The sequence below is a fragment of the Arvicanthis niloticus genome, chromosome 7 (genome assembly GCF_011762505.2).
Source record: "Arvicanthis niloticus isolate mArvNil1 chromosome 7, mArvNil1.pat.X, whole genome shotgun sequence".
NCBI lineage: Eukaryota > Metazoa > Chordata > Mammalia > Rodentia > Muridae > Arvicanthis > Arvicanthis niloticus.
The window spans coordinates 22,106,510-22,128,618 of record NC_047664.1 but is presented as its reverse complement, the minus strand read 5'-3'; the positions used below and the strand labels follow the sequence as shown (position 1 = coordinate 22,128,618).

At 44.1% G+C, this 22,109-nt stretch overlaps 1 protein-coding gene across 5 annotated transcripts in view; it reads left to right on the top strand.

Annotated features, from left to right (window-relative positions):
* Sertad2 (SERTA domain containing 2) overlaps positions 1-22,109 on the top strand; it is a 102,875-nt gene that overhangs the window by 12,315 nt on the left and 68,451 nt on the right. For 2 of the 5 annotated variants that reach the window (XM_076938077.1, XM_076938075.1), the window contains one exon: positions 1,271-1,926. The exons of 1 other annotated variant lie outside the window; for it this stretch is intronic. The gene's annotated coding sequence lies outside the window, so the exon portion shown is untranslated. Of the gene's footprint in view, positions 1-177; positions 1,927-22,109 lie in introns of those variants that run through there. 2 more of the 5 variants (XM_034508692.2, XM_076938076.1) reach the window with 2 other exon arrangements.

Below are 22,109 nucleotides of genomic sequence, written 5' to 3'. Positions count from 1 at the left end.
TCGTGTGTGGAGGCCAGAGTTCTACACTGGGTAACCTCTGTTGTTGACCTCCCTCTCCCTCTCTCTCTCCCTCCCCTCCCCCTCTCCCCATCTCTCCCCCTTTCTCCCTCTCCCCCTCATACTCTCATACTCTCCCTCTCTCCCTCTCATACTTCCCTTCCCACCTCCCCCTCTCTGAGACAGGGTTCTCTCACTGAGCTTGCTTTCTATGCTAGATGGTTAGATGGTCTGGTTAGCCCCTCCCCCCAGATCTCCCTGTCCACTACTTCAGCCCTCCAGCACTGGGGTTCCAGACAGATGCTGCCTGGGCCTGCCTTTTATGGGTGCTGGGGACCTGAATTTCAAGTCCTCACGTGCACACAGCCAGCACTTTATCCTGGTAGCCATCACCAAAGCCCCCGTTCTTTTTATACATGGGATAAATAGCTTAATGTCTCTTAAACATCATCCCATCCCCCTTTCATTTCCCTAAATTGAATTGTGCATGTTGGGCTGTAGATGCTCTAGGTTTGTTTAAAGGAGAATGAGTCCATCCCATTCTTCTACTCCAAGGTTTGTTGTTGTTGTTGTATTTGTTTGTTTGTTTGCTTGCTTGCTTGTTTATGGTACAAGAATGGAGCCTAAAGTCATCCCGCACTAAGCAAGGGCACAGAATGCAGCAGTTCTCATGTTACTCACTGTGTGTTCTGGGTACGTTTCTTTATTGTTGCATTTAATGGCTATATTGAGTTTAAAAACATGGATAACTTCTCGTTGATTAAAAAGAATCAAGAAAAAATGATCAGAATTTTGACTCCGGCATTTGGGCTGTCAGAGTGTTGGGCTGTGGCTTAACAACTCAAGCACTTTCTGCCATGTTAACAGAACACGTGCAGAATTAGCCTTCACAGGGCACAGCTCCTGAGTGAGGCCCTGGCCTTGAACTTTTGGAAACCCCTAGGTAACTTGAATGCATGGACACGCTCTATAGTGCTGTCTCGAACACTGTTTCCCTGCACACCAGCCTTTTTTTTTTTTTTTTTTTTAAATGAGACAGTGTCTCTTTATATAGCCCTGGCTAGCCTGGAACTCACTATGTAGACCAGGCTAGCCTCCTGAGTGCTGGGGTTACGGTGTGTGCCATCTTTATACCCACAACCACACTTTTCAAATATGGAGAAAACCTGAAAGATTGATTCAGCAAACACATCTACATGTCTCCCTAGATTTGGCAGTTATGAACCTTCGGCCATGTTTGCTTTCTGCCTTGCTCTCTCCACTCTCTCTGCAGGTTCACGCCGTCCTTGTGTTAAGTGAAAGTTCAGACATGACAACTCTATAGTCAGTTTCTTAGTGCAGCTCCTGAGAACAAGGACATTCTCCTGTGTAACTACAGTACTGTCTGCCCGTCCATGATGATGAAGCAGAGATGGACAAAGGACCTTGCTGGGATGTTGGAGGAGAGGTGCTCGCTGCCACCGTGTTTGTTTGATGTCATTAACTATATCATTTCACATAGTTTCTGACTTCAGTGTTGGCTATTTGTATGGATATGGTTTTTGAAAAGAGTTTATTAAAGACAGGGTCTCAGATATGCCAGGCTGGTCTAAAGGTTGCTATGTAGCTGAGGATGCCCCTGAACTTCCTACCCTCCTCCTGTTGTACCTCCCTAGGGGTGGGATCACAGGTGTGGACTGTTGTGCTTAGTTTATTAAAGTGCTGGGAGTTGAACCTGGGACTTCGTGCATGCTAGGGAAGCCTGAGTTGAGCTGCATCCTCAATAAGCTGTTTTTGTTTTCTGAGACAGGGTCTTACCGTGTAGCTCAGGTTGGCTCAGGCGGCTCTTCCGACTCAGCTTACAGAGTGCTGGGCCTTTCGGCCCACAGGCCTGCAGCACTGCGCTTGAATCTCATGCCGGTCATTTCTGCGGTGATCGGCATCACTGCTGTAAGTATTGCTCTTTGGAACCTTTCAAATTGTTTTTCACTGTGAATTGTTGGCATTCCAGCTAGCAATGTCTCACCTCTTCAGGTACAAAATAAGATGCACTTTGAATATTTGTTCTTTTATGACTAGGAAGAAGGTTGGAGTAAAGAGTTCTCCGTTCAGTCAGCCACTGAACTGGAACCAAGTCTTTTATTAGCTACGTCTTTGAAGTTGAAGTGATTCAGGGCTGCAGTCACCTATGGGTGTGACTGCCACTTGTTCCTGGATCCTTCGTGCTCCACAAGTAGCTGTCATGGAGTATAAGTGCCTTGTGACTTTCTGAGCAGCGTGCTTAGAGATGACAAGTGATAGTCTGACATGCTGAGGTAATTCAGCTGTGGGGTGTCAAGCAGAAACTACAGTTGGTCAATCTGATTATAATTTTCGCGCTTCAGATGTCCCTAGTCTGTTGCTAAACATAAATGAAACAAAAGGTCCAAATAGCCAGTTTAAGAATTTGTGTAAGAGCAGGTGTGTGTGTGTGTGTGTGTGTGTGTATGCATGTGCATGTATGAGTGCATACATGTAGAGGCCAGAGCATGATTCTAGGTGTCTTTCCTAATGGTCTCTCTCCATTTTATTTTTCATGACAGAGTCTCTCACTGACCAGGGTTTATATGTCGGCCAGGCTGGCTGGCTAGCAGTGCTTCTAGGATTTCAGGCATGTGCCATTGTACTGGCTTTTTATGTGACTACTGGGGATCAAACTCTGTTCTCATGCCCATGTGGGCACTATGCTGAGTCCCCTCCTTTAAACATATTTAAGTTAGGGAAGCAGAACTATTAAGAATGAATGAGATCGGGTGTAAATAAATAAATAAATAAATAATAGAATGAGTGAGAGATTCCAATAGTTTGGTTGTGTTGTGTTACTGTTCTTCATGCCTATTGCTGTCAACGTCAAGTTGACTGCTTTGCCTTATATAAAAATGTGTTTCCTTTAAACAGAATCTATGAATGGCTGATACATGGCTCATAGATAGAGTCCTTGCCTAACATGCTTAGTGCCCTGGGGTCAATACCTTGTTAAAAGAAAAAAAAAAGATTTTCCTGTCTAAATAGGTAAATAAATAAGACCAACTTCATGGGGTTTGTACTGCTTCTGGAGATGAGTCTCTGTCCTCTGTAGTCATTGTTTCTTTCATGGTGTTATCAATGCTTCTGATACCGTGCTGTCGGATGAGTTTTGTGTCACTGATGACTTGTATAATCAGGTGTCCATTACTATGTGAAGTTGTGAAACTGGTCACAGCCATTTTAAAATTATGTCTGTATATTTCTGTGAAGGTTTTGGCCTCAGTCTCTGGTGTTCGTCTTCGGGAGGAACTCGGGTAGCCATCAAGTTCCTTGAGGTTTTTAGAATAGTGGCTAGTCTTAGACCCTGGCAAACCTGAAATACTGCCTTGTTTTTTTGTGCTACTGTTGTTGTATCTAACTATAAAATGAAGGAAGTGTTAATAACACTTCCTACTTATTTAGCAGATTTTCCTCCCTGGCATTCAGAGGAGTTGGCCAGTATCAGACAGCACCTCAGCCTGCTTCTGTTTGTGACTCCTGTCATGTGATGTCGTATAAAACTTCCACCTGTTAGCTTCTTTATTGTGCTTGTCTGCAAATTGTAAAATAGCATTTTTTGTTTGCACTCCCATTTCTCAGATACTGAAAATAAAGCTCATCTCAGTTAAGTGTTTGGCCAGGGTTTTACTCCAGTCAGCCAGAGCCAGAGCAAAAACATCGGACTCCTTGGGTTTTCCTTGTTGCTGAGCTGTGCTTTCTCCTCTGTTTAGATAGCCTTAGAGGACAGGAAAGTGTGTTCCTAGCACCGATAGCATTCCCATGTCTCTTCAGCGTGTCAGCATTGGGGTTTAGGTGAGTCTCTGAAGCAGGCTCATCGCAGGTTGTAAACGTCATGCTTACATGGTCATCATCTGCTTCATGGTCTTGATCAGATTGCTGCCCCACAAGTGGTGGTGGTGGTGGTGGGGTGACTTGAAGGAAGCGATGGACTCAGCCCTTTTCCTTTCACCTTATAACTGTTATCATCAGTTGCTTCCTGTCAGGGAATTTCATGAATGGGTGAATGTTCATAAGCCTTGTTTTTTCTTTATAGTAAGAAATGTAACAAAATCTCTCCCTGGGTTAGAGTGTAGTAGTGTGTGAGCGATTGCTTCCTGGATCTTATATAAACGCAGCCATAGTGACTCTTCAAATGAAGTTGTTCTAAAACGTGATCACTAGATCAAAATATATATGTGCTTTGAAGTTTGTCCATAATTTTTGTTAGTGAGTATTTGCAGAGCTTGGAGGAGGTAGTGGCTAGAATGTCTGCTATAAGAAGTTTCCCCAAGATTAATTAAAGGATGAAGTCTGTGTGGCAGTTCTCTGTACTTCTGAGTAGCAAAAGTGAAAGTTGCGTTTTGACCAGTTTGCTTCATCTCAGTGACACATAAGAGGTGTGGTGCACACACACCAAGAGGTTTTATCGTTTTAGTGTCCCTCAATATGACTCAGTGTGCGTGTGTCCATTCTTGCTCACATGCAGCCCAGGGAGGCTGGCCATTGCCATCTTGGGCTTGGTGGAAATTGGCAGCCTCCCTCCTGTAAACAGCAGCCTGGCATCGCCCTGGGATTCGATAGGACTCACTTCAGAACCATGGAGGGCCAGGCTCTGGCTCTCTTCCGGGGGCACTTAAGCAAATGAGGTGCTGAGCAATTGGGTAATGTCAGAAATATTGCAATAGCCCTTTAAAAGTTTTAAAGGTACAGTACTTGTCCTTGGATTTTCATACGTAGTCCAAACAACAAGCCAGCATGGCAAGCTAGACATTTGTGGTTATTCTTATTTTAGGAGTGTGCTAATGGCAGAAACTCAGATCCAGACCCTCAGTGTCTCCCTACTTTTGTTCTTTTTTGTTTTAATTTTTAAATTTCTTTTGTAGTTTCTCTGTATAGCCCTAACTGTCCTGGAGCTCACTCTGTAGACCAGGCTGGCCTCAGACTCAGAGATCCCTCTGCTTCTGAATGCTGGGATTAAAGTCGTGCACCACCACCACCACCGCCTGTCTCCGTTTGTGGTCCAGACTTTACTTTGTGTGTGTGTGTGTGTGTGTGTGTGTGTGCCTACATGAGTTTATATGCACTGTGTGTGGGTGGGTACCCACAGGGTTCAGAAGGTGTTTGAACCCGTAGAACTGGATTTATAGACGGTTGTCAGCTGCTAGATGTGAGTGCTTGAAGCTGAACTCCGTGGAAGAGCAGTGATGGCTCTTAACCACTGAGCCACCTTTCCGACCCCCTCCCCTCCCTCCCCCCAACCCACATTTCAATAAGTGGCCTGTGGTGCTTGCAGTCTCATTGCCTGGAGAGGGGAGATAGGTGGGTCCCTGGAGCTCACAGACTGCCAGCACAGGCCTTCTGATGAGCTCCAGGCCAGCGAGGAGACACCCTGGCTCAGAAAAACAAAACCGAAAACAAAAACAGAAAGAGTAAACAGAACGAGTAAACGAAGAAGCATTTTGAAAGGTGTTGATTAACCCCAGTAAACTGTGCTGATGGGAACAAGAAAGCCAGGATCCCCTGCTTACTTGATTTTGAGGTATATGTTTAGGGAATATAAATTAATGTTGATTTTCATTTATCCTTAACAAGATGTTTTAAAATCCTACCCATTAAAAATGCAAATACAGGGCTCTGTGGTTAAAAAGTGTTTTTCTAACATACACCAAACCCTGGGCTCCGTCTTTATTTCTACATAAAGCAGGGTATGGTAACACATGCTTGTAATCACAGCACTAGGGAGCTGGAGGCAGGGGGATTACAAGTTCAAGGTACACAGCCAATCTTGACTGAGACTCTTTCTCAAAAAAGAAAAAAAATGAATTAATTTATTCATTACTTTCAAAACTTAACTTTAACACACAGTAGGTACTCAAAATGCATTTAAATAAAGCAATCATGCTCATAATTTATTAGCAATCTCAACTAGAGTCTGTATAATTGACAGTATTCAAGCACATTTTGGAGTAAAAGAAACATATCTTACTGAATAACTTTACCAGGACCAAAAGGATTGTTTATTTTGCGTTTTATTTCATTTACTGGGGAAAAAGTTCTGCTCTGAAAGATGATACTCCCAGTTTTTAATCCATAGCTGGCTGAAAGAACAGAGGTGAAGTGCACAGACCCGGCCGGACAAAGAACACAAGTCACATCTTCCATGTCTTTCTCTGAATGACAAAGAAAAGGAGCAAGTAACAGCTGCCTGCCAAAGACTCACTTCTGCAGAGACAGTGTAACAGTGTGGGGCTGCTGCAGGCTGGGCGGCCTGCGTCGTGCGGGTGGGGCGGTGGGCGGGGTGGGCGGGGCCTGAGTTGCTGTGAAGGGCGTGGCCACGCAGCTAAGAGCAGCCTGGGCTTTGTGGAAAGTGCCCGATCCTACCTTGTGGGTGGGAGAACGCACACTTGTGCCCACAGGATCAGCAGCCAGAATCCATCCCAGCCAGCTTTAGGTTTTTTCTTTAAGACAAAGGAAAAAAAAAAAAGATTCCTAAAGTGTCCCAGCTTATCATTTTATAGCAGTAGACACTTTCAGCTGTGCATGCAATTGTTATAATTGTAAACAAATAGTTCTGGGTGGAGGCCAAGTTAGATAACTGCAGTCGAGAGCCAAAGGGTGCTTCCACTGTAATGCGTAAAGCAAATGCTCTTGCTGTCGGATCCACAGTAGGACACAGAAAATGTTAATTTTAATCCTTAATTAAGACATTGCGTTGAAATTGTTGAAAATATTATTTTTGAGAAAAATGTTACAAGTAATATAATGAGATTTGAATGATTGGGCATTCTTTTTCCCATTTAAAAAATACCATATATGAGTGCCATGGCGTGTGTGCTGGGTGTAGAAACTACAGTTAAGTGCCTGGGCTCTGGTGGGTGGGCCCTGGTGGGCCTGGGTGCATGTCCTTTCTTGTAAAAGGTCCTTTAGCGGAGGCTGCAGTTGTTGGCCTGGGAGCTAAGTTCACTTGAGCTTTCCGCAGGCATTCCTGTGAAAGGTGAGCAGCCTGCTGTGCTGAGTTTAGGTATTGTGGGAATGGCCCTAGTGCTAAGAGTTCCATTTGAAAGCCTCCAAAGACACATAGGAGGCAGCCCACTTGCTAAGTATGGTGGTCTAATTCTGGCACTCAGAATTAGAGACAGGAAGATCTTGAGTTTAAGGTCAATTTGGGTTACCTAGTGAGTTTTAGGCTAGCAACTCCTGGAATTGTCGCTACAGCTGAACCTGACCTTGAACCTCTGACCTTTTTTCTGCCTCCTGGGCATTGTGATTCCAGGCAAGTGCCACCATTCCCTTTCAATATTTTAAGTGAGAAAATCTTGCTTCTCATGCCTTGTTATCAATGTTCTGAAACGAGCCTTTAACTCCTGGGAATACAGTTTCAAAGAACTAAGGTCAGGTGAGCAGTGCGGTTTCCAGGAGCTCTGGTGAGCCTTTCTGGATGGTGGGCACCCCGACTTGATACAGTATGAGGAACAGATCAAATAATTAAAAGTTCTGTTGTACAAGAGAACACTGTGCCAATAACCTCACAGAATACCCCATAATCCCACCTGTGTTTCTTGGTAGATTCTTCCAGAGTGGAACCAACAACACTGTGTTAAAGGCCAGTCAGTGCATTACACTGTGTGACATGTTCATATATACACAAAAGCAGGTGGGTTACACATCTCATCCTAGCATCCAGTGAATATACAGAGGAAGCTTGTTATATGCTTAGAGGAAGAGGACTTGTCTTTAGTTTAGAAACCAGTGCTCCGTTTCCTGGCTTGCTTTAGAGTATGCTTAACTCTGTCTTGGTTTCTGCTGTACAGAAACCAAATGTACAGCTTTTATTCTCTCCCATCTCGGCCTCCACCACCTTGAACCACAGACACCTCGGCAGCTCCCAGGTATTGTCTAGGGACACCGCCATCACCAGGGTCTGCAGGGCTGAACTGGACAGAGTGCTTTGGGGTTTGCTTATAAAACAAAAGCCCAGCTGTTCTTTGACAGTGGTTTCTGTATTACCCTTCTGCTACTCTGTATCTCACGAATCTAGTCAGTACAGAGATAGAAAAACACTATTATAAGTGGTGTATATATACATGAATTTTGCTGAAGAGACTTTATTTATTTATTTATTTTTGGTTTTTCGAGACAGGGTTTCTCTGTGTAGCCCTGGCTGTCCTGGAACTCACTCTGTAGACCAGGCTGGCCTCGAACTCAGAAATCCGCCTGCCTCTGCCTCCCAAGTGCTGGGATTAAAGGCGTGTGCCACCACCGCCGGCCTGAAGAGACTTTAAAGCTCCTGCCTTCACTTACCAAATTTGCCCTTAGATGTCTTTTATTTCATTTTATTGAACACCAAAATAGAATTTGGTTTGGGTTTCTGTTGCCGTGAAGAGACACTATGACTAAGGCACCTCACAAGGAAAAACATTTAATTGGGGCTGGCTTACAGTTTCAGAGGTTCAGTCCATTTATCATCATGGCGAGAAGCATGGCAGCGTGCCATCAGGCATGCTGTGGACGAAGGAGCTGAGAGTTCTACATCTGGATTGGAAGGCAGCAGAAGGAAGAAGGAGACCATACTGGTCACACTTGAGCTTTTAAGACCTCAAAGCCCACCCACAGTGACATACTTCCTCTAACAAGGCCACACCTACTTCAGCAAGGCCAGACCTCCTAATAGTGCCACTTCCTGTGGGCCTGGGGGGGGGGCATTTTATTCAAACCACCATACATTTCAATACAATATTTTTTAAAGATTTAGTTTTAATTTTATGTGTATGGGTGTTTTGCCTGCATATATGCCTGGGTGCCATGAGCATGCAGTGCCAGCAGAGACCAAAAGAGAGTATGAGATCCCCTAGAACACGTTACAGACAATTGTGAGGTACCAAGTGGGGTGCTGAGAATTGAATTTCCATCTTATGCAAGAGCAGAGTGAACAAAAATTGCCCCAATAGGCTTATATTCTTGAATGCTTAGTCATCAGGGATTAGAACTGTTTGAAAGGATTAGAAGGATTAGGAGGTGTGGCCTTGTTGAAGGAAGTGTATCACTGGAGGTGAGCTTTGAGGTTTCAAAAAGCCCATGTTAGGCCCAGTCTTTGTCTGTCTACAAATCAGGAGGAGACTCTCAGCTACTGTTTGCCTGTGTTCTGCCATGCTCCCACGACGACGACGACGATGATGATGGACTAACTCTGCAAAACTGTAAGCAATTAGTATAATAGTTGCCTTGGTCATGGTGTCTCTTCACAGCACAGAGGACAGTGACGAAAACAGGTAATAACATAGCCACCTCAGTATGGCTGGTATTTCCTGAATTTCATTTTTGTCTTTTTCTGAATGTTTGTTTCATTCCTTATGGCAGACCGTTTCCTTCTGTGACTGAAAACATGGCCACCAGCAGTCTGCCCTGTAACTCTCACTCAGATGTCCTATGTACCAAGTCAAAAAATGATGGGCAAGGATCTGGCAGGCAATGTGGACAAATGCCCATTCCTTGTAAGCCATTCATTGAGGACTAGGGCAGTGGTTCTCAGCCTATTGGGTCGTGGCCACTTTGAGAGTTGCAGATCAGATAACCTGTATATCAGATATTTACATTATGATTCATAACAGCAGCATTACACTTATGAAGTCTCAGCAGTAGGAAGGCTGAGACCACTGGGCTAGGGAGATGTGAGGGGTTTTTGTCAAACCATGGCAATGTGTGTTTGCAGCCATATGGCTATTAAGTGGGAGGTGTTTCCCTAGATAAGAGTTGGTGGCTGGTAGGAAAATCCTCCTACATATGTTATAACAACTAGTCAGGTTCTAGTACCTTTCAGATGTCTAAGCAGACTTGTAGTAAGTAATACATTTTTCATTGAGGCACGTGCATATACACAAGTTTGACTGAAAAGAAAATACTGTGCGAATCAGTGTTCTAGGCATTGTGGTCTTCATTGATACTCTTCCATGGTGGTCATTAAAAATAATGCTAATTGTAACCTATCCTACTGATTTCACAACTCACCTGTGGATAATGGTCTGTAGTTTGAAAAATTCTGTGCTGGACACTAAGAGTAGAAATTAAGTTCATGTTCATCTGGTATCTTGTGAGCATTTCTGAGCTGAAGAAATGACTGTTCTGCAGAGATGCTAGCTTCTCAGAGAGTGATGTGTGACACCATTGTCCTTCTGAGTTTCTGTAGTGGATGTGACAGTACCTTTCCTACTGAGGAAGATTCTGAAGTTATGCTCTAACCTTTTTTTTTTTTTTTGGTTTTTCGAGACAGGGTTTCTCTGTGTAGTCCTGGCTGTCCTGGAACTCACTCTGTAGACCAGGCTAGCCTCGAACTCAGAAATCCGCCTGCCTCTGCCTCCCAAGTGCTGGGATTAAAGGCGTGCGCCACCACCGCCCACCACCGCCCGGCATGCTCTAACCTTTTTTTTTTTTTTTTTTTTTTTTTTTTTTTAGATTTCATTTTTATGTTTATGGGTATTTTGTCTGCATGTATGTATATGCACCATGTATGTACTAGGTGCCCTTAGAGGAGGCCAAAAAAGGGCATCTAATTCCCTGGAACTGGAGTTACAGGCACACTTGAGTCACCATGTGGGTGTTGGGAACCAAATCCCAGTCCTGTGTAAGAGCAGCAAGTGTTCTCTTCAACCTCCACCCCACCCCCCCTGAAAAAACAAGTATCCTGTGGAGCTAGCCTCCCCTCCCCACTTACTGAGAAGCAGAGATGCCACACACCTCCCCCACCCTGGGGAGCTAGCCTCCCCTCCCCACTTACCTGAGAAGCAGAGGTGCCACACACCTCCCCCACCCGGGGAGCAAGAATGATAGCCAACCTGTTTGACCACACTGTGCTGCGAGAAGATGGCAGGTCTCTAGCTTATCTTTTGTGGAAGCACTGGGATACATAACCTTACATCTATCTCTTTAGGTGCACTGACAGACTGAAATGGAAGCTTGGCAATCATGACTGTAGGAACAGAGGATGCAGGGAGGAGGGTGCAGGGGTGGAGAGAAGGAGGGTACTGGAGGAGGAGAGGGGAAAAGGAGGAGAGTGCTGGGGGGAGGAGGAGGGGGAAGAAGAGGAGGAAGGTGTGGAGGGGAGGGAGGAGAAGGATGCTGGGAGGAGGAGGAAGAGGAGGGGAGAGGAGGAGGGTGTTGGGAGGAGGAGGAAGAGGATGAGAAGGAGGAAGAGGGTGCAGGGAATAGGAGGAGGGTGCAGGAGGAGAAATAGGCTCTTGCTGCTTACAGTAGGAGCCTGTGGATCTAACTGAAGCATTTAGACTATCTGGATAATACAGTTAGGAGAAGGGGAAGGTTTCCAGAGCAAAACATAGCAAGTATTGATCAGAACAGGAAAGATTGATAAATGTGACCAGTGTTGATTAATTTTCATTCATTGAAAAACAGATTAGGTAAAGTATTTAGAACCCATATAATAAGCAGCTTGCAATTCAGAATATCTAAAGAACTACAAATGGGTATGTCCTCGCCCTGTATGGAGAGAGGTTGGCACACTCTCCTGGGCTGATCCTTATGCTGCAGTTTCTCTTGCCCTCTGATCTCATTTCACACTTAAAATCTATTACTGAGGACCTCAAAGAACTTAAACATGAATTGTATCCGTTACCTACCATTTTAACAAATAAAAGAGTTAAATATTTTTCCATTAAAAAAAAATGTGAGAGGCGGGCAGTGGTGGCTCACGCCTTTAATCCCAGCACTTGGGAGGCAGAGGCAGGTGGATTTCTGAGTTCGAGGCCAGCCTGGCCTACAGAGTGAGTTCCAGGACAGCCAGGGCTACACAGAGAAACCCTGTCTCGAAAAACCAAAAAACCAAAATAACAACAAAAAAAAAGTGAGTCTAGGGATGTAGCTTACAGAAGTCTTGCCCAGCATGGATTCAGTGCCTATCATGGAAAAACCAACTAAAATACCATCACCAAAAAATGAAGATGTTGATGCAAACAACGTTCTGTCTTGTTTAGTATACTTAGGATCTAGCCTGGGACTTTGGGCATACGAGGTACTGACTCTACCACAGGACCACATCCCAAATGACATGGGTTTTTGTAGTTTTGTTTTTTATAAGAAAAAACTAGACTTTACTAAGACAGAAATATTAATGGATAAAAAGTCAATTCCTTGTCCCCTCCCACCCCTCCCCCCATGATAGGATCTTACTGTGTAGTCTTGACTAGCCTGGAACTCACAGAGATTCAACTGCCTTTGCCTCGGAGTGCTGTAATTAAGTGTGTGCCACCCACCATTGCTCTGAGAATCAGTGCCGTTTTACTGTGGCAAATCTGTTTAACGTCTCCTTCATAGAGGACAGCTAGATAGTCATACCTGCTTTTCTATTCAGGCAGTTCTTTGGGTTGAAGTGCATGATCAAAATGTGGATTCATACAGATACGTAGTTGGGAAAAGGAGGAGGAGTATTTAAATAACCTTTTCGGATAATTATGAGTGTTCTTTTATACTCAATTAAAACTTGAAAGGTTGGTGCAGTGTAAGACCTGAAACCAGGTCCCTGAACTCTTAATTATTTATTATATTAGGTGTGGCTTCTCTTGAATATTGAATGGGGTTTTACTTATGAATGACTAGGGAATATCATCCATTGATTATTTGGAAAATACTGATTTACTGAGTTATGCATGGTTTCCCCCAGCTGATAGTTTTCACTGCACAGCATTAAACTCTCACATTGTTAACTTCCCCTTTGAGGTGTCATGCTCAGAGTGGCAAATACAAATTGTCCCAAATTCTCATTTGCACTTGCAGGCCTGAATGATATCGCTGCCACTCAAGCTACCTGCCTTCCTTTCGAGTGTGACTAACCACTGTGTGACTGTCGTGCTGGTGAGCAGAAATGGCCCATGCTTGATAAAGGCCCTGTGCTCAGAGCCAACCAGGGCAGGATGCTTTTCAGGCCTCTGGACCTGGGCTGACCCAGTGCTTGCTGTGTGCGCTCCTGCTTACCACACAGAACAGTTAGGATTTGTGCTCGGAGGGAGGACTAATATAATAATACCTGTCCTTACCTGGACATTTGATGGTCACCGACACGAATGTGAAGAATATACTATCGTGGTTTTTCGGCCTTTGCTTGTGTGAGGCACCAGCCCTTTTACCTACTCAAATTTCCAACTTTGAAAGAGTAATACATCAGAATTACGATCACAGTCTTGGTTGTGTACCCCTTGGAAGGGTCTAGGGAGCCATCAGGGTCAAACTCACAGAGATGCCCCTGCCTCTGCCTCCCCAGTGCCACCACTGGGCTGAGAGGATATTCTCCTTAGGAGCTCAGGGGCATGGGGAGTTCACCGCTTGCCTCACGGGTCAACTCCAGTGTGTTTTAGTCATCTCGGCAATGGAGACATGTCCACAATGGACACATCTCATCTCCGCAATGGAGAGATGAAAAATCAACCTTTGCTCACACACCTCGGTACACACTGAAGGCCCTGTTGGCAGCTTAGAAATGTTCAGTGTAGTCGGTCTTTGTGTTTTTTCTTTATGTAGCACAGGCTGAACTCATGGCAATCCTGCCTCAGCCTCCTAAGTGCTCGCGTTACAGATAGAAGGCCTCACCCTCGCTTTGGTTTTGTTTTAAAACTAAGAATTGCTTTTGTTAGGGGCTGGAGAGCTGGCTTCATGGGGAAAGTGTAAGCACGAAGACACAAGTTCACATCCCTAGCATCTGCATAAAAAGCCAGGTATGGCAGTGCATATTTGAAATTCTGGCCCCAGGAAGGCAGAGACAGGAGGATCCCTGGACTTACCATCTAGCCATTCTAGCCAAATTGAGTTCCAGATTTAGTGGAGAGACTCTGACTCAAAAAATATGGGGCTGAATGCTTTAGTTGATGAGAATGCCTGACGCCGGCTCTGGCTTCCACGGATCTCGTGCTTGAATGAGAACACCCAGGGATAAGTAACATTTGAGGCTAGTACAGGCCCTGTATTTTACAACCAGGATCCAGATTACTTTCAGTAAGTACTTTCCCTATCAACCCTAGCTATGATATTGTTTGTAAGCATATGGTCTTAGACCAAGTGTTTCACAAGTTAAATATAACAGAAATCTAAATGAATCTGCTAATTGTGCGTTTCCATAGGGCAGTCTCTAATTATAAGCAGTCCCTCCTTGCAAATGGCGTGGCTCTTGCCCCAGTTTCCCCCTCCAGCCGGCCCTGGGCTGCAGCTGCAGAAGCCACTGTGGTGCTCACAGAGAACCAGAGTAGGTGTGGGAGGCAGCTTTGCTGAAACAGTTACCAGGAAGTGGACTCAGGAGAGGACTGTGTTCTTACACAGTGCAGTCCTGCTCTCTTGCTCAGTCCCAGAGTGTTTTCTGTGTTCCTAATTCACCCTTGTCACATGCTAACTGACATGCATACATAACTGAACTGAATGATAAGTTTGGAGCAACAAAGTTTTGCATTTTTGTTGTTGTTGTGGTTTGTTTTTATATTTTTGAGGCAAGGTTTTGCTGTGCTGCCCAGATTGGCCTCTAACTCCAAGCAAGTCCTTTTGCCTCTGCTTCCTAGGCACTGAAACTATAAGCATATACACTACAGTGTGCAGCCTAACACAAGGCTTTAACTCACAGCAAAGAGGTTGTATCATAGAACATGAGACAGAAGTGGGAATATACCACTTTCTAGCCCTGTGACCTTCAGACAGGTTGCTTTAACTTCTTATTAAGTCTTATTTATCTTCTACAAGTAGGAATTTTTGTACCTACCTCTCAGAATTACAGTTCAGCTTATATCATCCTATACCGAGGTCATAGTGAACTCTGACTATGTAAATAGATGATAACTCTTAGGATATTGCAAACCAAAAGAAAGCATCTTACTGATCTATGCAGTGTAGATCATTTATAGACAGTGCTTTGTTTCAAGCATCTCGCTGAGCCTGTTCTCTAGAGCATCTGGCATGGAGAAGGCTGCAGGAAATGGTTAGCATGTAGATGCTAGGGGAAGGGCAGGTTGAGGTGGGAACCCAGGAGGTCTAGAGCATCATATGGAACTGGGAAGTGAGGGGCAGGGCGTTATAAAGGTAGGGGTAAATGTTTTGCCCGCAGTGGGCCCTATGCTCATTGTTGCTGGGACTAGAACTATTAATGGGACCATATGTGTACATTGACTGCATATTTAATCAACCAGAGAAGTTAAAATTAAAACAAATCGCCATGTTTGAACCCTTCTAATCTGTCAGTCTGAACCATTTTCTCCTCCTAAGGGTCCTTAGGGCCCCACATAGCAGACAAGCCTTAAATCAGTGTGTAGCCAAACAGGCTTTAAACTCGATTCTCCTGCCTCCGTTTCCCAAGTGAGTTTCTATTAGTGAGATCCAGCAGCAATGGTATTATCAAACAGTCAGGGCTGGAAACCTTCTGAAATATGTGTGGGCTAGAGGAGGCCTATTGTAAAGGTCAGCCGAGATCTTGCCTGTTCTGACTTCTACACAAGCAGAACTCCACCCCCAGCCCCAGCCCCAGCCCCAGCCCCAGCCCCAGCCCCAGCCCCAGCCCCAGCCCCAGCCCCAGCCCCAGCCCCAGCCCCAGCCCCAGCCCCAGCCCCAGCCCCAGCCCCAGCCCCAGCCCCACCCCCGCTCCTCATGTCTGTGCTCTACCTTCCCAGTAGCTTTTGAGGGATGCAGGAGAAATGTTATTATTAAAGCTTTTAAAGTAAAGAGATTTAATAACAAGTGGCCACAAGATGTCCAAGGTACCAGGCAGGCCAGCTAGACATTTTATAGAATGTCAGTGCAGAACATGTCGTCAGTGCCAGCAGGGAAGTCCTTTTGAAGCACATACCTGTTGAACTGGATTTTAAGGAAGGTAGTTTCTTAGACTTAGTGCTGTGTACCTCTTATTTCATCACTGGACAGCCCAAGGTCATCCTGGGCTATATAATAAGATCTTGTCTTGAAACACTAAAGCAAAACAGAGGGTCCAGCCTTAATTTCTGCATTCTGGAGGCAGAGACAAGTGAATCTCCATGAGTTCAAGGCCAGCTTAGTCTACATTGTGAGTTCAAGGCTAGCTGGGCCTACATAGTGAGACCCTGTCTCAGACAGCATCTAGGGTTATAGAGGTAAGAAGGGAAGGACATGTCAGAGAGGGAAGAATGTGGTAGAGAAAGCCTTTGTGATAGAATACTTCAAGGCAATACAAGTAATTGGTTCTAGGTGGTGTTGTGTAGAGAGATTCTAAATTTAAAGGAGATTAAACAAAACAAAACAGGTGGACCAGGTAAGGGGAGCCTTGAGGCTTATGCTAAGGAATTTGACAAATTGGTGCAGACACAGAAGAGGATGGGTATGAGTGGAGTCAGAGGAGGTGTCTTTCTGCAGACAGAGGACTGGTAGCAGGCTTCTGTGTACATATTTTTCCTGAAAAAAAAAAAAAAAAAGGCAATGTGAAAATGGGGTAGGATGGCATGTGGGAGCCACACCATGCGTGGACCTTAGATGGTGGCAGTGAAGGAGGAGTGGGGCAGGGTGGTGGCCTCGGAGTGGCAGTTGAAGTGATGTGCCGATCACTGGATGAGGATCGGTGTTGGGTCATAGGACAGAAAGCTCATTATTCCATTTACCCATCCTTGCACAGCGTCACCCACTATGTTATTGTGTGAGATTCATGCTGGCCAGATTCTATCACCATTTGGAGTGTGTGTGGGGGGGCGGGGGGAGGAGGCAAAAAAGTCAGTTAAGATTAGGTGTTGCCTTTGCAGTCTGCTTGTAACTCCTGATTCCTCCCAGTCTGAATTCTTTCAATCTCTTCTTCCCATTGTCAGACATTCTTTTTGGGATAGCCCAGATGAAAGGAACCCCATGGGAGAGTATGAACAGTTGCATGTAGGAGCACAGAGTGTGCTTTATGTGTAAGGAGGAAGCATTTTTGTCGTGAACCCATGCATGCAGTGGCTGGACCAGCATCTCTAGACAGGCAAGGAGGAGTGTGGGTGTGCATTGCCTGGCTGGCCCCGGCCCCAGGATAAGAAGAGCCGTAGTGCTGCCCTGCACATGACACCAGTTAGACAAAAAGGGACAGTGTTGTCTGTGATGGGTGAGGTCAGGGTGAGAAGGTGGCTTTCCCTGGGAGATCGAGAAGTCCATGCAATGACAATGAAAAGACCTGAGGACATTGAAGAAGTTGCCCAGTCACAGCCCCTTAACCACGGAACCTTCACAGTTTGTCTTCTTTCATGAAGGTGTGCTTTTCTGTAGATACACACTCGTATGTGCATATAAACATATCCAACATGGTGCTCTATCCCAGAATGTGCAACTGAAATTATAATAATCATCTTACTGTATTTCAAGATCATTTTTACAATAGAAGTTAAGGTTATGAATACTTCCATTGTGCTTATTACTTAGCCAACCAAGCCATCCCTAACCTTAGGTATCATTTCTTATTTTTAAATGCTAAACATGGCCATGTATGTGTTCTATATACGACTTCTGGCTTTTATTCAGTAATTTCTCTAGAATAGATTAATACACATGAAATTACTGAGTCAAAGGGTATAATAACCTTGTGTTGTTTGTCATGGATTTTTTTTTCTCAAACTACTTTATCTGCTCAACACTTAATGGCAATCCACCTAGAAACTATGAAGTTTTCTTATTTTGCTAAAATTTTTATGTTATTTTTAAAATCTTAATTGATTAAATATTATTGCCTTAATTTAGCTTATTTTTCTTTTTTTCATGATTAGGATTGAACCTGGGGCCTCTATTGCAGAGCTACAGCCCTAGTCCTTAAATTTAGCATCATAAAAATAAATCTATATTCATAATTTAAACTAAAAATCAGTTGATTGATTTGTAACTAATTAGGTTATGCCTTTTTAAAATATATTTTATATATTATAATATAGATATAATTATATATATGCATATATATGTGACATATTTTTCTTATTTGTTCTTCAATATTTCCAGGTTTATATCACTATCATTAAAGCTCTAAATCTGTGTAAAACTAAAAGTTTTCTTTTCTTCACAATATGTGAGATGTTGGCTCAGTCGTATTTACACAGTTAGCATGTTTTTTAATTGGTAAGTTGGATGTGATAGCTTATGCTTGTAATTGCAACACTTGGGGGGGGGTGTCGAGGCAGAAGAGCAGCCATGAATTCAAGATCAGGCTGGGCTATAGAGTGAGACCTTGTTTCTAGGAAGAAAAGAAAGGAGGGAAGGATGGACAGAAGGATGGATGGAAGGACGAACCAGCCAGGTTTTATTTCAGCTGAATCAACCTGAAAAATGAAAGTGCAGTTTTTTTCTGTAAGCTGCAAGCTATCTTGCTTTTAGGTGGATCTTTCCCATGGGCTTGTTTTCTGTATGTTTGATACATAGCTTTGTAAACTTGAAATAGGCGCCACATCCTAGCATAACTCCCCCGACTTTTTGTCCCCTCCAGCCTGTTACCTATTCCTCACTCCCAGATGTCCTTTCCCACGTACTACCTGTTGGCCTACTTTAGCTGCCACTCCAGTTCTGCATGAGTTAGGTATATATTTTTCACCTTGGTGTCTAGACTGCCACTGACACATGCCTTTGAGACCCTGAAAGCAACCACAGGATGTGCTGTGAAGCTCCTTCCTCACCCAGATTGACCTGGTTAAAGCCTCATTCTTTTAAAGCTAGACAGTTGAAGCCCTACTAGTAAGGGCGACGAGGCATGGGCCTGGAGATGCTTACGCTGGCTTTGCATCGCTGGCTTTGCATCGACAGCTCAGTGCTTTCAGCTTGCAGAAGGCCTCTTGGTTGGTGGGCTTCTGCCCTGAATATGGGGCCTAGTTTCTGGTGAGGAAAGCTACAGTTGTCCATGCAGCAATCATGGCACATTGTAGATGGTGAGTCAGTGTCGGTGAGGTAGAATAATAACAGTGTTGCAAGTGTTGTGCTGTAGCAGGTGGAAGCTGGAGCCTCCTCCTCTTTCTAGACCATCTCCAAGTTGCTGGATTCTCCAGTCCTGATCTACAAATAGGCATGATAATAGGGCTACTTTATTAATGAAATAAGACATAAAATGTCAATGCATTGCTATATAATAAGCACAAAGTTACAGCAAATGTTTCTTCAGCATGTATTGTGTTTAACTACACAAGCCTGTCTGACCTGTGAACTGTACCACTGATACTATTTCCCAGAGGCAAAACTAAGACACAGGGAAGTTAAGTGACTCATTAAGGTCACACAGCTAAAGGGTGAGAGGATCTGGGGCTCAATCTTCAGACTGCAGAGCCCACTTTCACCTGACTACTGTCGTTCCACTGTTAGCTACCTACTGTGTGACTTCTCATTTTCTCATTGTATCATGGTGTCATTGGCTGGGTCATTCCCTCATCATCTGTCTTGTCAGCACTGTCTCATTTAGGGCTGTGGACAATTCTTCATATTCCATACAGCACATAATAAGTACTTTCTGCCTAGAAGATGTCCAGCAAACAGTGCTTGGTTGAGCATAGCGGACCTGTCCACCTCTGACATCTATCTGGTCACAAGTAATCTGAGAGTGCTTCCTTACAGAGCAGCTCTCCTTTGGCTGACCATCTCCAGCTTCATTTTGCAGTTCTTAGCTGCCTTCAGGAGCCTTGTCTTAGAGAGAAGTCTTTGTTTTTGAGGAGACAGGGACTTGGACTAGGGACTCTAGAGGTACGAGACATTTAGAGGGCTCTGATGGGGAGAGGCCAGGCCAAGGAAGAGCTGGCTTTTATCCCTGTTGCCCTTACTGTGTGGCTGAGCTGGCAAGAAGCCCCACAACTGGGGCTTTAGGCATCATCATATGAGAGACTGATGCTGTTTCCAAGCCTCATGTCATCTCCAGCTCCTTCTGCCCTGGCTGCATCATGGGAGAAAGAATACCCTCATCCTCTCCTTTTGTCTTACAACACTGACTCTCTGGATTTTTACACTCACTCCCTGAAAGCCCACTTAGTATTCTTCAAAGGGAAAAAAGTAGGCCTGCAGTTATCCTGTGTTACTCACAATCTTAAAATTGAGAGATTTGATCAGAATTCTTCTTCCTGAGTAATCTGAAATCTTGTGTTATTGTGATCATTGTTTTGGTTTGATATTAACATTTTGAGTGTGGTTTCTTACAACACTTCATTATCACCTCATTATAGGCTTATTACGTGTAGTGATTTGAATGAGAATGCCACCACAGGCATATATGTTTGAATGGTTTGTCCCCAGTTAGTAGAACTATTTGGGAAGGATTAGAAGGTGTGGCCTTGTTGGAGGAGGTGTGGCCTTGTTGGAGGAGGTGTGGCCTTGTTAGAGGAAGAGTATCACTGGTGGTACTTCAAAGGTGGGCTTTGAAGTTTCAAAAGCCCATGCTAGGCCTAGAGTCTCCCTTTGGATTGTGATGTAAAACTCCCAGCTACTGTTCCAGCACCAAGTCTGTCTGCTTCCTCCCCATGATGACCGTGAACCAACCCCTTAAAACTGTAAGCAAGCCCCCCGCCCCTTCAAGCTAAATATATTCTTTTATAAGTAAGAGTTGCCTTGGTCCTGGCATCTTTTCACAGATGTAGGACAACAAGTAACACATTACAGGAAGTTAAAAGTGCAGAAAAATTTGTTAAAAAATAAAAACTAGGCTCTATTTTGCTACTTGGTGATAATCACTTTCAACATTTTGATAAATGTGCTTCTTGTGTTTTTATAATAAGCAAGTTTACAAAGTTAGATACCAACTATACATACTGCATCTCAATGTTACTCCGCTGTAGGGATTACAAGTATTGTTCTTGACTGGCTTAAAAAGGGATAGAAGGAGAAGGGAAATAGACTGTATGACTGAGCTGACGGTCACCGTTGGTGTTTATTGTAACACGTTTCTTAGGATCTACACAGCTTTTTACCCAAGCTCAATTTTGGATTCTATATCAGGCAGAAGAGTAACTGGAAGAAAAAAATTCTGGGGTGGGGGAGAGTTCCAAGGTGGTGTCCTCTGTGATGTCAGGCGCTGGCCTTCATCCTGTCATTTGAGGACTACTACTGAAAACAAAGCTGGCTCTGGGCTGTGCATTGCTGCATGTGGCACTTGATTCTATATGCCTTGCTTTTCCATATGCCTTGCCAAATTGGCTTCCTGACCCTGACCTCGCAGCTCAGCATTTCCTCTTCCCTCCACCCGTTTCCTGCCTCACTCTTGATCATTGGGATTTTTTTTTTTTCCACTTGAATCCCAGGGAAGTTATGTGGTAGCCAGAGCTGCAGTCAGGAGACCTCACTCTGGTCTCCTGAAATTCTTTTTTGGAAAAATACATTTAAGGGGTCTGGGCTCTGGAGCTGTAACATGACGCCACCAGGCAGTTTAAACTTGTCTTTCTGTTTTGCACAGCAGATGTTGGAGAAGAAAACTTTTTGTTTTCATTAATCCTGGCATCAGCTTTGCCCATAAAGATCATTTTCAACTCTTACCTGATATATATAATTTGGCCATCTTGTCCAGCCCTGACCCCTACTTCCCTGGCTGGGATTCTGAATTTCTGTGTACTTTGAAGACATCTTTGAGAAGTATGGTTTGTCACTTTAAGCCCAGACTCTCTTAAATGGACCTCATTGTGCTGTGTACAGACCTGCTTTGGCTGCTTGCTTGCTTCTTTTTTTCTTTCTTTCCTGTGGAACCCGATACCTTCTGTCTCCTAGAGTACTAGCTGTTAGCACAGGCAGGACACAGCAGAGTGGTCAGATGCAGCCTAAGCTCACAGTTGGGTACTTTCCTGTAGTTTATTAAGGATCACTTCAAAAACACGATTTTAAAAGTCCTAGTCAATTTAAATTTAAATTGTCTTAGGAAGGCATTTATTTTAGCAATAATCCCGTAGGATACATAAATATAAATAACTTTTGCTGAGGGTGTAATATATAGAAAAACATGTTTTTTTTTTAAATGGGAATCTATACATACAATAAATGGTCTATAGATTAATGCAAGTCCAGTAAAAGTAGCAGTGAAACTCTTTAAAAAGGTGTGTGTGATATGGATGTACAGGTATAAGTGTGACATAGCACCGATGTGGTGGGCAGAGGACCACTGTGAAGTCAGTTTTATTCCA